General features: G+C 44.5%; 1 long non-coding RNA gene across 1 annotated transcript; it reads left to right on the top strand.

The window, feature by feature from the left end:
• Positions 1-308: 308 nt before the first annotated feature.
• Positions 309-13,342, top strand: LOC109307651. Its single transcript, XR_002100339.1, has 3 exons — positions 309-319; positions 10,502-10,508; positions 13,275-13,342. It is a non-coding gene; the product is annotated as an uncharacterized LOC109307651 (long non-coding RNA).
• Positions 13,343-15,719: the final 2,377 nt, after the last annotated feature.

Here is a 15,719-nt window from a genome sequence, read left to right as displayed (position 1 = left end):
AGAGGGGGGAAACGTGTTCCCTCTGCGGACGTGACTGGCATCACATACCCGGGTGAGGGGCTTGGACAATGCCGGTCTACCCGGCAACCAGTGATGCCTTTCAAATTGGTTAGCTGGCAGCCAACAGGTGCTGGTCTCCATTGCCGAATGAGGTCATAAGGGCTATACAAGTTAAGGACTGCCCAGGAGGAGGGGCGGTAGCTATGAAGAAAGAGAGAGAAGAGCTGGACCATCTGAAACTTGCTCTCCCTCTTGAAACTCATGTTCAATGATCCTCTTGTCTCCAGAGGGAATCTCCACCTGCCTCTGGATGATACTCGTGAGTAAGCTACTTGAGATCTAACTAGATATATAGCTTGCAGTAACTCAGATGCGTGATCAAAGTCTACTCCAGCCACCCTGTTTGTTCTATGGGATTTCTCTGATACTACTCAACTCTGTACCCTATTGCAACCCTACTCCTTGTAACCAATAAAGTTTTCCTTTGTACCTAGCATGAGAGACTTATTGGGAGTGGGTCTAAATTATGCCTTGAGGTCCCCTTGGTTTGGCTAACTGAGGTAGACCACTGTTTGTGCTTCAGACTGAGGGAAGCACCCCAAGTTCTTGAAGTGGGTCGAGTACCCTCAAGGACAACCAGTTCTGTGTTTCCCAGAGAGCACAGTGCCAGGATCAGGCCAGATACTGGGTGGTGGCAGCACTACCCCCAGGCCTAGCGGGTGTGCTCCAGGAAGGGGGTCACCCAAGGTAAAGCACCCCAGGGAGGCACTTAAAGCCTGGAAGATGGTCAGGTGCAGTGAGGTGGGTGGCTTAGCATAAGAGCACCCCCTACTGGTCTGCCACAGGGGGTGTGTGGTATGTGAGAAAATACAGTGTAAAACTCTCACAAACACTGGGTTGCATATTGTGGGTTTTTTGTGTGTGTTTTGATATGGGCAAGATGGCCCTTGTTGTTCTGACCATGTGCTCAGCACCTGACAAGATGGGGCCTGTATCTGGGGAAAATATGTAAAAACCTCTGGCCTCATTGGCCAGAGGAGGCAGGGGATTATTTGGGCAGATTGTTTGGGGAAAGACTAAAATGTGGCCTTCCCTGATTGGACAAGACTTGTGTGTTGTCGCACCAGGTGTATAAGAAGTACTCATTAAGATTCTCTCTCTTTTTCTCCAGGGACTGCTGAGAGCTGTACAGATACATTGGGAGCCAGAAAACCTGTTCCCCATGGTTTGGGGTGGGTCTCCCTCTTCAATGAGAGGCCAGCAAATGCTTTGGAAGGGAAAGCCTTAGATACAGGGACAGAAACTCTGAATAGGAGTTTGAGACTCCTATTTCCTCCCTCCCTCCCTCTTCCTTTTCTTTTCTTTTCTTTTTTTTTAAATGGGTTAATTCCATGGAGGCATTTATCCGTGAAGCAGACTGTCCAGGAATGGGCCCTGACAGTTACTTGCTACAGGGGCCTGGCCCCCTCTGTTCGGTAATTGTATTGTCTCAACATGGGGTATAGCTGAGACTGGATGTCCAGGCCACAGCCATAGGACTGGGCCTTTTTTTTCTGCTGTTTCTACTCCTATGGTATTTCAGCCTAGCTGCATGGCTGAACCTTCAGCTGTTTGTTCAGGCTTCAGTGCAGTATAGGCCTGGATGACTTTTGCTGCCCAGTTCAGGCCCAGTGAGGTAGGCCTGACCTCTTCTTCAAAGTTGTTTTTATTTATTTTTGGGGTTGTTTTTTTTCAGTTTCTGCCCAACACAGCTGGCATTGGAGTTAGGAATTTAGGGATGTGGCATGCTCTCTGGAGCCACAGTTAACCCCTTAAGGCCACTACATGGAACTGGGGCTCACCCTACAACATGGCAGAGAGAAACAAGGGGCCCCTTGTAACACAGAAGGACCTATACTCCCTAGCAGCTTCCTGCAGCCGAGCAACCCCAAGGAGCAGCTCCAGTGAAGCCCCACTCTCCACCCCATTGCTGAAGGGTGGGTAAAGGTGTGCAAGCCCCTGAAACTGCATTTTGGGTGAGCCCCAAGTCCCAGACTGCCTGGGCATGAGTGAAGCCTCCCTAAGAGGGTGCTATCTATGAATGATGCCTTGTAGTTGTGTTTAAAATTGTATTTAGGTTTCTACAGTATGCCTAATGTAATTTACAATTTAATATGCATACATTATAAGAACATACACATATAGCAGCTTATATTTTAATATGCCCTAACAACAATTTATGATTAAAACCAAAATATTTGAAGAATGATTGGATGAGGCTTTCGATAAATCAGAAAGTTTTATTCTAAGTAGTATTCTTCAGAAGTTAAGAAATATGGCTATAATTACATCCATGCATAAGACAGCAGGGGGTACATATTTAGAGCAGCAAATTACATTTAAAAAAATGGCCTAGTTCTGAGGAAATCGATTCTTTTTGTTCAATTGTTTGAATGATCAGTTACTGAAAATAAACCAACAAAACTGACATGTGATTATTGTTATCTTTGTGTAAACTATTGAAATGAACAAGTAATTCAAAGCCATTTACTTGGTCCTGCTCCTTTCAACAAAACTTGGCATAAGAAAAATAGTGAATAGTTCACCAAAGTTAATAATCCCCTAAAAAGCTCTCAAATGTGCTAACAAGCTTGATCTTCATTGTGTTTCTGAATAGACAAGTTAACCTAAGAAAAAGAAAAGGAGCAAAAAATAACAATCACATCATCAAATCATTTCCTAAGTATGGGAGCCAATATAATTCTGCAAAATAAACAACAAAATAAATTAACATTCATAGAGATCAGTAAATTATTCACAGAAAATACTTTATTTCACAGGTTTAGTCCTTTTTTGTTTGCAATTAATCTGCAAAGGAACTTTTTTTTTTTACCAATTAATGTAATATCTATTCCTGTTTGATAAACCTTTTTGTAGACCAGTTTCAATCTCCACGTTGGTAACTATTTGCTTTGATGAGGTATTTCACTCTCTATATTTGCAGTATGTAACTGGTCATCCAGTCATGTTTCTGTTCCTTGTGGTACAACACCTCCCAGAGACTGAAGGAGTGCAGTGAGTTCCTATCTCGGTGTTTGGGTGTTTCCATTGCCTGAAGTGGATTGAGCCATTAGTTTCTCCAAAATCGCTCTGTGGTAGATTGCGTCAAGAGTGAACTGAGTAATCTTTACACTCAGGATATGTAGAGCCTGAGAATGTGCTGGGTCATATAGAGGCAGCTCTTTACAGCTTCTTTGCAAACAGGTTCAAGAGTCAGCTAAAGAACTGTCCCATAGGACTTAATTGAAAGGGCACTGTGTGACTGAAAGTTTTAACTTGAATGGACTTTTGATATGGTCCTGAGCATTTAGGAATATATTATACATGCTTGATCTTAGGGGCAGATCTGTACTCTTAGGACAGAGCTGATCAACATTGGGCCCATAAGACAAATGCAGCCTCTGGAGCCATGGTATCTGGCCCACAGAGATCCTCATGGGTCGTAAAAATTGGCAGTGGGGAAACAGTGGAAGTACAGTGGGATCAGTGCCAGGCCAGCACCCCGTGCATCTGGATCAGGCCATGCTGCTCCCAGTGCCTCCCACCCCACACATCTGGATCAGGGCTGAGCTGCTCCCTGTTACCCCACGCATCCTGATTGGGTCCACTTCAACCTGCCTCCCAACACATCCTGATCAGGGCACTTCTGCCCCTCCCTTTCCACCTGGTGCATCTGGATTGGAACTGGGCTGCTCCCCAACTCTTGCATATCCAGATTGGAGCTGCTCCTCCCTCCTCCAGCCCCCTTGGGCATCTGGATTGATGCCAGGCCCCTCCTACCCCCTCCCCCTCCACAGATGAATCAGGGTCAGGCTGCACACCTTGCCCTCTGCAGATGGATTGGTCCCCACCAGGCAAGCACTGCATTCTAGATCTAGCCAACTGGCTGGATTCGGCCTGTGGACACAGCTGGCACCATCCATCTGGCCTGGGGGGTAAAAGGTTGGATTTCACTAGATTTCTTTTGGAGTCCATGGAGCGATAGTTAAGGAATTCAGAACAAGATGCGGTAGATGTTCATACGTATGGTAATTCTTGTGGTCCATCACAAGATGGTGGGAGAAATGACATAACTGTTAAACAAATGGAACTCCCTGATCTTTCTCAAAGGCGCAGTGTATACAGCTACATAGAATTATTAGTGTCGGCGATCTTCACTATGTATTTTAAGTGCTTTGCACTTTGGGATCATTGCACTGCTTTGTGGTATGGCACAGAAGCAATATAACTTTTCTTTGGAATTTTTCTAAGATAACACTCACTTTCCTCTTCAGGCCTACTATTTGCAAATTCACCTGACTCTCTCTAAAGAAAAGAGACTATGTAATTTGAGAGTGTCTGTCAATATTCTCCTGAAAGTATAACAAACCTAGTTAAAATAAAGCAAAAGTGCAACTTTTTAGACACTGCTTTAAAGGAAGCAACATTTTAATAAGTGACATGGAGCTTACTAAAAGAGCCTAATAGAAAGCTAAATTATTTAGCTACAGTGATTTTACATATTAGCAGCTTTCTTTTTTATTTTAGGAAAAAAAACCCCACCAGCCAAAGGTCCAATATCTCTCCGTTTCTGGCACTGAGGATGGTGAGGATGGTCTTTTTTTGTTTTTTAGAGATCTATATTGCTTTCCTGGATAATCAGTTATGCATACATACATTACAGAGCTCTGTTTACCCAGATATTCTGGTCAGAGCTGGTGTTTTGCCACCCATACACCACCCACGTGCATTTGAACTAACTGTCTAAATTGACAGTTGAAGAATTTTTAGCACAAAAAGAGTATTCAAATCTTTCCATTGGCTCAGCTGCTACCGCATACACCATATGATACTTCTGTAACTTATTTTGAGAAATGTCATATTAACCATGATACACTTATGGCTGTGAATTTGTGGAATTTCATTGTACTTTCTGACTCTAAAGCAGGCTACAACTTACCCCCAATATTATGAGATATAAAACAGCATTACAAAAGTGCTAGAAACATTTTTAGAGTTTTACTGCATTTCAGGCAATGATTTGGGGAAAACTGACAGTGAAGTGACTTAAGTTATCTACTTGGTGGTGTCTCACATGAAGTTATGACTCCTGGAAATATTGTCACAGATTCCCTGGCAATCTCAGTTACTGCCTCCACTGTCCTAGGTGGGAATGCCTGCCTACTTCTGTATTTCCTTCCTTGCAGTGTGAGCTCTTGGGCAATGTTCAGGTGACAGGAGTGTTATCACATGCTACTGAATCCCATAGCTACTCTTGGTGCCTTGGCTTTGTATTTGTAGCTAAAGAACCAAAAAAAACAGGTTTCTGATGTTCCTCATCAACCTTGAACTTGGCCCATTTCATAGCCATCACTCCTAGGAAATATCACTTTTGAAATGGATGCCTACCTGTGTTTTTCAGATGGACTTTATTTCTGTAGCATATAACAGATATTTTGTTATTATGGGATCCTCCTCAAAACATATTCTGGGATTTTTGCAACATCTCCACTTCAAACTAGGCTGGCTGAGATGGTTTGAGTTGGAAAAGCCAAATGGCCCTGAGAAGTGGCAAAGTTTTGCAAATTGTCCTACACAACATGAACCATCACTCCTCAATTCCTTATTTTAGCATCTTATTAAATTTCAGTAATAAAGAATACACTGTATGTTTTAACCCCTCTGACAGAATTCAAAGCAAAATTATTTCTGCTATGGAATTCTGTACACCGCTTCAAAAGAAATCCAAGAAAAGAAATCATTCTCTATTATAGGAGAGAGGTTTTTAGAGTGATTTCCATGGTGTACTAGTCCATTGCTATGACGTTCTACTGGTTTCATCCTCCTTAAATCCTATAAGACTCTCATGCGGCAGGACCTTTTGTTCAAGATCAGAGTCTATGACTCAGTTCACTTAGTTAAAGTTAACAATCCCATCTTCCACATTGTTTAACTAAATGCACTGTGATGCCTATAGACATTTTATATGTTGTCCAGAATCTAGCTCTAAAGTATTTTATTGCCCCTAGCCATGAGGGGATCTGCTATGTTTTGATACTTAAAATGCCAGCTACACTAGCAAGCTGACTAACTTCCTTCTTGCGTTCAGTCACAGGAAGTAATATTTATTTCCTTATTAGTGTGGGTTGGCCTGTACTGTAATATGATTCACTGCCTGCTGCTTTCATATAATATAAAGTGATCAGTGATGGGCAATGTCCCAGAACAGTTCTTCAGAGAAAAAGGGGTAAATGCCTTCCCTATATGTCTGATCTCATGCTGCTGATGTCTGATTTTAAGCTGACAGTTTTTCTTCATGGAACTTGCCCTAAAAAAGATATTCCAATTCTTATTTACCTAGCTTCATGTTTCCACTGAATAAACTGCCTATTTGAATTTCATCTCTGTGCATACAGTGAATATGCTTTCTTTGGTTGATCTCAGGAAAGGGCAGGACTTGGGGAATTCTGCAGATTTTCTTGTCACCGAAGGAGTAGAAAGCATGACTTGGCATCCTATAGCGTGACTGCCCAAACTTTATCTTTTGGCACTCTAGACTAGGATGTGCAATTACTGCGTAAAAAAGGCTTGCAATGCTTTTGTGAGTCTTCAGCAGCGGGCGGAATCTGTTTTATACTTGCATGTTGAAAAAAATTTCTATGCAAATAATCAGTAAGGAGGATGCACGTGAACTGTGGCTGACATTAGCAAGGGAACTCTTGATTTTAGATACGTTTGGCTCTTTTCTGATCTTTGATACTTACACCTGCAAGAGTCCCTTGTGTCCTGGGGCTCTTTTATGTGACTTGACAGGTGGGAAAGGTCCCCAGCTGTGAATGTAAAGGAAGTCTGCACAGCTGCCACAGGCCAAGAGCCAAAGTGCTGAACTTTTCTTGAACAGATTCCTTACTGAGGTAATCTATTTTATCTCTCCACATAGGACAAACCTAGACTCAAGTAATGAGGACACTTGAATACATGTGAAGAGATGTGGCTCCATGAAGGGAATTCTTGACATATATTTGAGTGGAACAGTCATACAAGGCCTTACTTCAATTTTTATTCTTACATGCTTGTGCAATTCATCAGGTGCCATCTACATAGACCTCTGCCATTCATAAATACATAGTAAACAGACAGGTACACAGGGAGAGGTTTTGATGGCTACTGTGGTTTCTATGCAGACAATATTTCTTTCCTCCTACCCCCTAGGAAAACAACATAAAAAGAAATGCTTTCATATATTGCTCTTTTAGTTGTCAGTTTTGTGTGCTGAATTCCTATCACCTTACAGCTGTATTTTGCACTGGCATTTTCAGCTCTCGTGGCTTTTTTTAACCTATTCTTGATTTGCTCCTGCCGTTGAGATATATGGGAGTCTGTACACGTGCTGTGGGTTGAAGGGGTGGGGAATACAGAGTGTCATGTGTATTCAGTGTCTGAGGTTCAAAATGGCAGCAGGGGTGCTTGAACTAAAGCTCATTCGACAACTTTCATTAAAGTGCCCCCACTGCCATTTTGAAGTGTAGGGATACTGAATAGATGTGACACAGAGGCTCCTGGAGCATGTTAATGAACACACTCCAGCAGACTTGATTAATTGAGTCTGCTCTGATGCATGCTAGTTAGTAAAGCCGTGTGAAACTTCACCATCTGTTTCATTAAGATGCTGTTTTAACTTGGTTCGAGCTCGAAACAGTGACATTGAAATGAAATGAAGGCCTTCAAAACAGCCTCAAAATGAAATAAGGGCAGTCAAAATATTTCAAAAATTTTGAAATGTTTTGAGTTTCAAAGCTGAAGTTGGGCTTGCCTGCAGGGAAAAAAAAAATAAGGAGAGGGAGGGGGAAGAGGGGGAAAGAGGGGAGAAAGACTGCTCTCATATTGACTGTGGAGGTGGCCAGTGTCTGTAATTCTTCCCTGAGGTCCCTTCCAATCACAGTGCTTTGGGGGAGGGATGGAAAAACTGGAAAAAAGGCAGCACTGTTTGAACTGACCTGCTTTCTGCCTTGAGTTCTGACAGTTACTGAGCTACCTTCCTGTACAGGGGTAGGCAAAATATGGCCTGAGGGCCACATCTGGCCTACAAAGCCATTCTATCCAGCCTGTGGGACCCCTAAAAATGTTTGAAAATTAAAATGTATCTGTCCTTTGTTCCTGTCAGAAATGACAGGATCTGGGAGCAGTAGGATCCAGGGGAATTTTCAACAGGTTCTTGAAAAAGCAGGGCCTGCCAGGCACAGCCCCCCGAGCTGGAAACCCACACAGGGGCTCCTGCCCTGGGACCATGTGGCTGCCCCAGTGTGGGAAGCTCAGGTAAGGACGGAAGTGGGGGAAGGGCTGGTGCTGCGTGCAGGGGAAAAATGGCCCTGTGCCTGCACTGTGGCTGGCGTCCCACACTGCAGCTGCTCACAGCCCACATGGGGCTGCCTGTGCCTGCTCAGGACAGCCTTGCGTGGGGTGTGAGTGGCTGCAGCAGGCTGCATGGTGGGGGAGGGGCCACTATTCCCCATGTTCCACACCAGCTCCTTCTTGCCAGTGAGCAGGGGATTGGGGCTCTGAGCAGCCCCCCTGCCTGTACTGCGGGGCTGGGAGGGCACTGGGAGTGAGTGGGCATGGGAGCACCAGGCCAGTGCCAGCAGGCTGGCAGGGGTACAGGGTACCAGCTGGCAGGGGCTCTATAAAGCCAGGCCAGCACCCCCCCTCTCCCTGCTGGTGCAGCCCAGCCAAGCTCCGCAGACCCCAGTCCCTCCAGTGCCCTGCTCTGGGCCCCGCTGATGCTGGCCCTGGGACATTGGACCCAAGACATTGGGACATTGGTCCCAAGATGGTGACCAGGGGGTGGGGCACCTGTCAAGGGGCAGGACTGCCCATGAAGCCCTTGACAGCTTGCCAAACCTGGGTAAGCAGCCTTCCTTCCAAAATAATTGTCTTCCCCTATTCTAGCAGCTTAGGAGTGTTAGACAACAAAGGCTACTATTACCATTGATTTGAATGATTTCCTATTTGCTAGCCTAGCAACTGGGGTTCCATAATACCTTTTGCTTTCTTGTAGACCCTTTTACTATTTACTATATTATTATTCATTGATTTATTCTTTTCAGTTTTATAATTATATTGGATACTACACTATAGAATGTATATGGGAAGGGAGATCCATTTATATATTTTTATAAAAATAAGACACTATGAAACACACTATGAAGTGTGGTAGAAAGGCATCTGGCAAGCCTTCAGGGAGGAGTGGAAGATGGGATAGAGGGAGAGGTGTAAGTTCCCACCCCCCAAACTGAGATACAGCCTCTTTCCTACAACTAGCAGGGATGAAGCTTCCAGAAGTAGCAAGGAGAGGGGAGCACAGCCAGTGCCACTGCCTGTGCTTGAGTCTGCATCCCCTCCAAGAGTACCAGCCATAACACCCCCAACTAGCATGACAACAAGCAGCAGTACCAGCACCAACATGACAGTCTTCTCCACCCCCATTTCACTTCTCATGCTGAGCCTTCCATTGCCAGAGGAGAAGCTGGATCTGGATCTGGATCTGAGTGTCCTAGCAAGGGAAATTCTGGGAAAGAAGAGGGAATCATCTGAGTTTGTGCTCCACACCCCTCAAATTTCCCCTGGAGAAATTTCCTCCTACTTCAGAGGAGGCTGAGGTAGAGGTTGTGGAGGCAAGAGGCTCAGATGAGTCTACTGTGCCCCTGCCTGCTGAGGAGGGGGAAATTGCAGCATTCGCACATGGACCCCAGAAGCAAGCAGGTAGTGTGGTCTAGGATCATTTTGAGCTGGCAGATGATCCCACATACACTATCTGCCTGCACTGCTGGGCCAAACCCAGCCGGGGCAAGGAAACAAAACACATGAGCACCATGGGGATGCTGATGCATCTCCTCAGGCACCACCCCCTTGCCCTTGCTCCTCCTCAGCCTGCACCAGCCTGCTCCTGCTCAGCCTGGCAGGCTCCTGCTTTTGCTCCAAAGTCTCTGTCCCCCCAAAGCAGAGGCAGACCAGTCTGGAACAGTGGAGAAAAGGTGGACAGGAAGGTGGGGTGTTTTGCAAGGGTGAGTGAGGTTACCCAGAGCATTTTGGGGATGCTTGCTCTAATTGACTAGCCTTTCTCCCTAGTTGAGTGGCCATGGTTCAGGTGGCTCATGGTGCTCATGGCCTCATCCTACCAAGTGCCCAAATATACCACCTTCAGCAGGACCATGGTGCTCTCCCTGTATGAGGCATGCAGAGAGTACTTGAGGGAAGAGCTGCATAAGCCAGGTCCACAGGTGACCTTACACTTTACCTCAGACATTCAGAGCAGCCAGGGTGGAGACCATACCTACCTCTCCCTCACAGGGCACTGGTGTGACTAGTCAGGCTGTCAGTGGTCTCTCCTTCAATCTGAGGTGATGTATGAGTCCCACACGGCAACAGAGATCACGGCGGCCATGAACCGATTGGTGCAGGGGTGGCTTATGCAGAATGAGCTCAGCCACAGGGTCATGGTCACCACCAATGGAGCCAATACGGTTAAGACGGTCCATCATGCCAACTTTGTTGGCATCCGCTGTGTGGCATACAAGTGCCACCTCATAGTTAGGGACACCTTGGAGGGGGACAGGGCTACTGGTGATGGTTCCAGCACCATCAGCAAGCTCATTTCTAAATGCAGGAAGCTGACAGGCTACTTCCACTGGAGCATCAAGGGAGGCAAGATGCTGTGGGACAAACAAGCAGAGCTGAACTTCCTGCAGCACAAAATCATGCAGGATGTGGAGACCCAGTGGAACTCCACGTACCTGATGCTTGAGAGGCTGGTGGAGCAACATAAGGCCATCCATGAGATGGCCTTGCTCAGGGAGACAGTTAATATTGTTGGCAGGTTTTGCATGTCTTATCATGGTATGACCTGGATCAGTGTGTTTTGGCCAATGTGTTTTGGGCTGTAGGAAATTGGCTTCTGGTGATGTGGTTAGTGAGGTTCAGTGCTTGTTTGAATTTACAAACCACTTTTCACAAACGAGCCTATGAACTGCATTTCATCAACCTCATAGGTACAGAAAGTCATGGAATCAACAGTGACCGGAGAGCTCTGGGTGCAAGAGTGAAGGGGAGAGGGGCGCAGGTGGTGTTCTTCTTGATCCTTCCAGTCAAAGGGAAGGGCCCAGGTGAGAGTGGGCTTATCCTGCAGACCAATGCATAGCTGTGTAGATGGTGTTGCGAGCAGGACTTTAGCTTCTTTGACCATGGGATGTTGTTCCACAAAGAAGGATTGCTAGGGAGAGACAGGATCCACTTGAAAAAGAGAGGGAAAACCATCTTTGCAGACATACTCACTAACCTCATTCCTCCTGAGAAGCTGGGCAATCAGCTAGTTACCTCAGGGGCCTGGGAAACAAACAGGAAGAATAGGAAGGCCTTACACAGTCATAGAACCATAATGTGTTTAGAATAACAGACTTAGTGGGGCAGCTCACATGACTGAAGTTCTGCATTGGATGAATATAAACTGCTCAGGCAGGACAGGCAGAGGAGAAGAGAAGGAGTTGCCCTTTATGTTAAAGAGCCATATGATTGCTCAGAGCTTCAGTATGAAACCAGAGATAGGCGTGTTGATCATCGCTGGATTAGGGTCAGAAGGGCGAGTAACAGCGATCTTGTGGTGCATGTCTTCTATAGACCACCAGATCAGAAGGATGCAGTGGATGAAGCTTTCTTCAAACAGCTAGTGGAAGTTTCCCAATCACAGGCCCTGGATCTCATGGGGGACTTCAGTCACCCTCCTGGGACAGCAATACAGCAGTACACAGGCAATCCAGCAAGTTTTTGGAGAGTGCCGTGGACAACTTCCTGGTGCAAGTGCTGGAGCGGCCCACTAGACGCCTTGCTCTTCTTGACCTGCTGCTCACAAACAGGGAAGAATCGGTGAGGAATGTAGTAGTGGACAGCAAGTTGGGCAGCAGTGATCATGAGATGATTGAGTTCAGGATCCTGACGAAAGGAAGGAAGGAGAGCAGCAGAGTATGGAAAACAGACTTTGACTCCCTCAGGGAACTGATAGACAGGAACCTCTGGGTGGCCAGTATGAGGGGAGGAAAGTCTAGAGCACAGGAACAGACCATCCTAATGTGCGAGAAGACTAGCAAGTATGGCAGAAAGACCAGCTTGGCTTAGCGGGCAACTCTTTAGTAAGCTAAAACACAAAAAAGGAAGTTTATAAGAAGTAGAAACTTAGACAAACAACTAGGAAGGGTAGCTTTTTGTATTGCTCCGGCATGCAGGGATGAAATCAGGAAGGCGTTGCCTGCTAAACCAACTGGAGTTGCAGCTAGCAAGGGACATGAAGGGTAACAAGAAGAATTTCTATATGTATGTCAGCAGCTACATCTGGAGTTCTGTGTCCAGTTTTGGGCCTCCCACTACATAAAGGATGTGGACAAATTGGAGAGAGTCTAGCAGAGGGCAAGGAAAATAGTAAGGGGGCTGGGGCACACGTCTTATGAGGAGAAGCTAAGGCACTGGTTTCCAGCTTTTTTAAGTAGATCACCTTTGGCTTTTAGAAGCAACCCAAGATCTACTGTGCACCACTGCCCACCTTCCTCTCCCCCCACCAAGCAGGCAAGTCTGTGGGGAAGGAAGAGGGGAGGCCAGATAGAGGCAGAGGGAGAAAAAATTATTTGGGGGCATGCCTCCCCAGCAGGTGAGGCCCAGTCAGCTGGGGCCCCACTGAACTTCCCCCTGTTTCTGCCTCTGCGGCACTGTCCCTCACTGCAAGGGCCTCGATCTAGCCCCTGCCCCTTCTCTCCCTCACAGACTTACCTGCTGGGTTGGGGCATCATGTGCATACATATGGGCACTTCATCCCCCACCCCAGCCTCGGATCGACTCCAAGAGGATCTGAGATCTACCGGTGGATCAAGATCCACTGGTTGGTGACCGCTGAGCTAAGGGAACTGGGCTTATATAGTACACAGAAGAGAAGATTGAGGGGGGTTTTAATAGCAACCTTCAACTACCTGAAAGGTGGTTCCAAAGAGGATGGAGCTAGACTGTTCTTGGTGGTGGCAGGTGGCAAAACAAGGAGCAATGGCCTGAAGTTGGAGCTAGGGAAATTTATGTTAGATATTAGGATAATTTTTCTCACTGTGAAGGTGAAACACTGAAACAGGGTACCCAGAGAGTCTGGGGCATTTGTATTCCTGGAGATTTTTAAGGCCCAGCTAGACAAACCTTGGCTGGGATGATCTAGTTGGGGATGCTTTGAGTAGGAGGTTGGAATAGATGATCTCTGGAAGTCCTTTACAACCCTAATTTTCTATGATTCTAGGATTGCATAGGATGGTTTGGATAGAAATGATCCTGCCAGGTAGGGGGCTAAACTAGATGATCTCTGGAAGTCCCTGGCAAGCCTACATTTCTATGATTTGTGGTACTGCTATTCTGCCTTATAACCCAGTGCTTGGGCACTAATTTACGATTGGGGAGAAGCAGATTGAAGTCTCCTTTCTGCCTGATTTGGAACAGGCATTTTGGGTGGATCTCTGAATTCTCATGTTGATGTTCATCCATCCTGCATAAATATACTTTGAAGCAGTGAGTGGGCCTCATAAATGGAAGGCCTCTGGAGGGCAACCACTGGGATAGAGTCACTACTGCTGGTCAATGAATTTATGAATATTTTATACAGAATAGAATAGCATCTATAAGAGAGATTATGAGAGATCCATTTTAGAAAGCCCTTTACATCTATGACTTGGGCAGTCTCATGAAACATGGGAGACCCTATTATGGGAAATAAAACAGTATTTTAAAAGTGCTAGAAACATTTTTAGAGTTTTACTGCATTTCAGGCAAGGATTTGGGGAAAACTGACAGTGGAGTGACCTAAGTTATCTATTTGGTGGTTTCACACATGAAGACATGGGAGGGCCCTGTCATAAAACAGTCAGAGATTTGAACTGGGATTTTCTACAGGACAGATGAATAAATGGAAACATTTGAATCAATTTCAGACATGTCAAAATGAACCAAGTCAATATCTCTGACTTCTGTTTTAATTTTTCTGTCTATTCATTTTGACTAAATTTGACCCAAATTCTTAATTTGTCTGAAACTGCATTTCTGGAAAGTAAATTATTTACAGGAATTTCACTCCCCTCCATTCCTGCCCCTCTCCCCAAACAAAACAAAACAAAACAAAGCTTTAAACCAGCTCTTAATCAGTGTATATTTTTGAATGGCCAGTTATCTACATACTCTCAAGTATTAGAAACTACCATAGTAAATTGAATGGAATCAGAACTTTTGTAACCAGTCTTAAAAAATCTTGTGCTAATGAATGAGCATAATAATTTTCTATGAATTATAATTCCTTGCAGAAAGCTCAGTTTTTCAATCTTTTATTCAAACTTTAGCATAGTATTATCCTATTTTCTCATTATTGTTTGCATGTTGTAACAGGAGGGCCTGCTCGGAGTTAATTGGGAGGCTGCCCATTGTATCCCTTGATATCAAGGGATACAATGGGCAGCCAGGGGGAGCTGTCTGCGGCTCCGTTCCTCCCCTACACTGCATCCCAAGCCTCGCAGATGGTATTTGTAAATTCCTCTTTATGTTGGGGTCTTGGCCACTGTGGGCCTACCCCTTTTCTCTCTAGCTAGGCCTGTCAGTGAAAAACCCTCCCACTAATAAGGGTTTGACTTCCAGACTCTAGCTCTCAAAAAAACACCTCACTCAGGCTCCTGCCTCTCTGTGGTGCTGGGGTCTGCTCACCCCCAAATACTGTGCCCTCTGTTATATTATAAAATAAGGTAAAATTGTATCAAAAAGAGGGCTAAATATACTCTTAGTCAATTTCCAGGAAATGCAATCCTGCATTTCAGCCTTTTTTGCAAAATAGCATCATCCTCACAGGTCTTCTACACTTTGATATAAATGGGGTTCAACAAAGTACCAAGATAGTTTTCTAATTAATATAAATGCATAGTAATAATTTACAAATGTAAATTATTACTATGCATTTATTATGCATTTAAATGCATAGTAATAATTTACAAATGTAAATTTACAAATGTAAACTCATTCCGCTTTTTAGTTTGCAAAAGTTCCATGTACAAATTATGCACTAAAATATGTTTTTAAAAGTAGTACCAAGATAAATGAGACAATATTTAGCTAACAAATTGCTAAAGAAAAAAGAAGAAAAAAGTCAAAATATTTCTAAAGAAATTTATAAATAGTCACTACAGAAAAATTTCTCATTGTGACATTATGAATGCCCCTAAAATACTCAAATGTTGTTGAAGAGGTTCATCCAACACCGTTGTAGTAATAAAATGTCACTTTTATTGTGGTTCATGTAAGCAAGATGCATCAAAAACCCCCCCTGAACATCAGAGGGCAGCTGCCTCAGTTTTTACTTTCCTATGTTATCATTAAAGAGCAGCTAAAATATAGACAAAGAATCAGATATTTTATCAAAGCCAAAAGGCTCCTTTTGGTGATAGAAAAAAATAAAGTATAAATTAAAAAGCTTTAATCGTATCCCAGATAAATAATAATCTTTTTTTTAGTTGCCTAATAAAAATTCCTGGCTCAAATATCAACTTTAACCTTTCCCCCCATTTTATTTCATCTACATTAAAATAAGAGTTGGCAGCATAAATGTCCAATAAAATGAAGAAAGAGTGTTCAGATCTCCCACTGATCAA

Source organism: Crocodylus porosus, unplaced genomic scaffold (assembly GCF_001723895.1).
Source record: "Crocodylus porosus isolate Cpor-Errol unplaced genomic scaffold, CroPor_comp1, whole genome shotgun sequence".
Classification (NCBI taxonomy): Eukaryota; Metazoa; Chordata; order Crocodylia; family Crocodylidae; genus Crocodylus; species Crocodylus porosus.
This window is presented reverse-complemented; position numbering and strand designations above follow the sequence as displayed.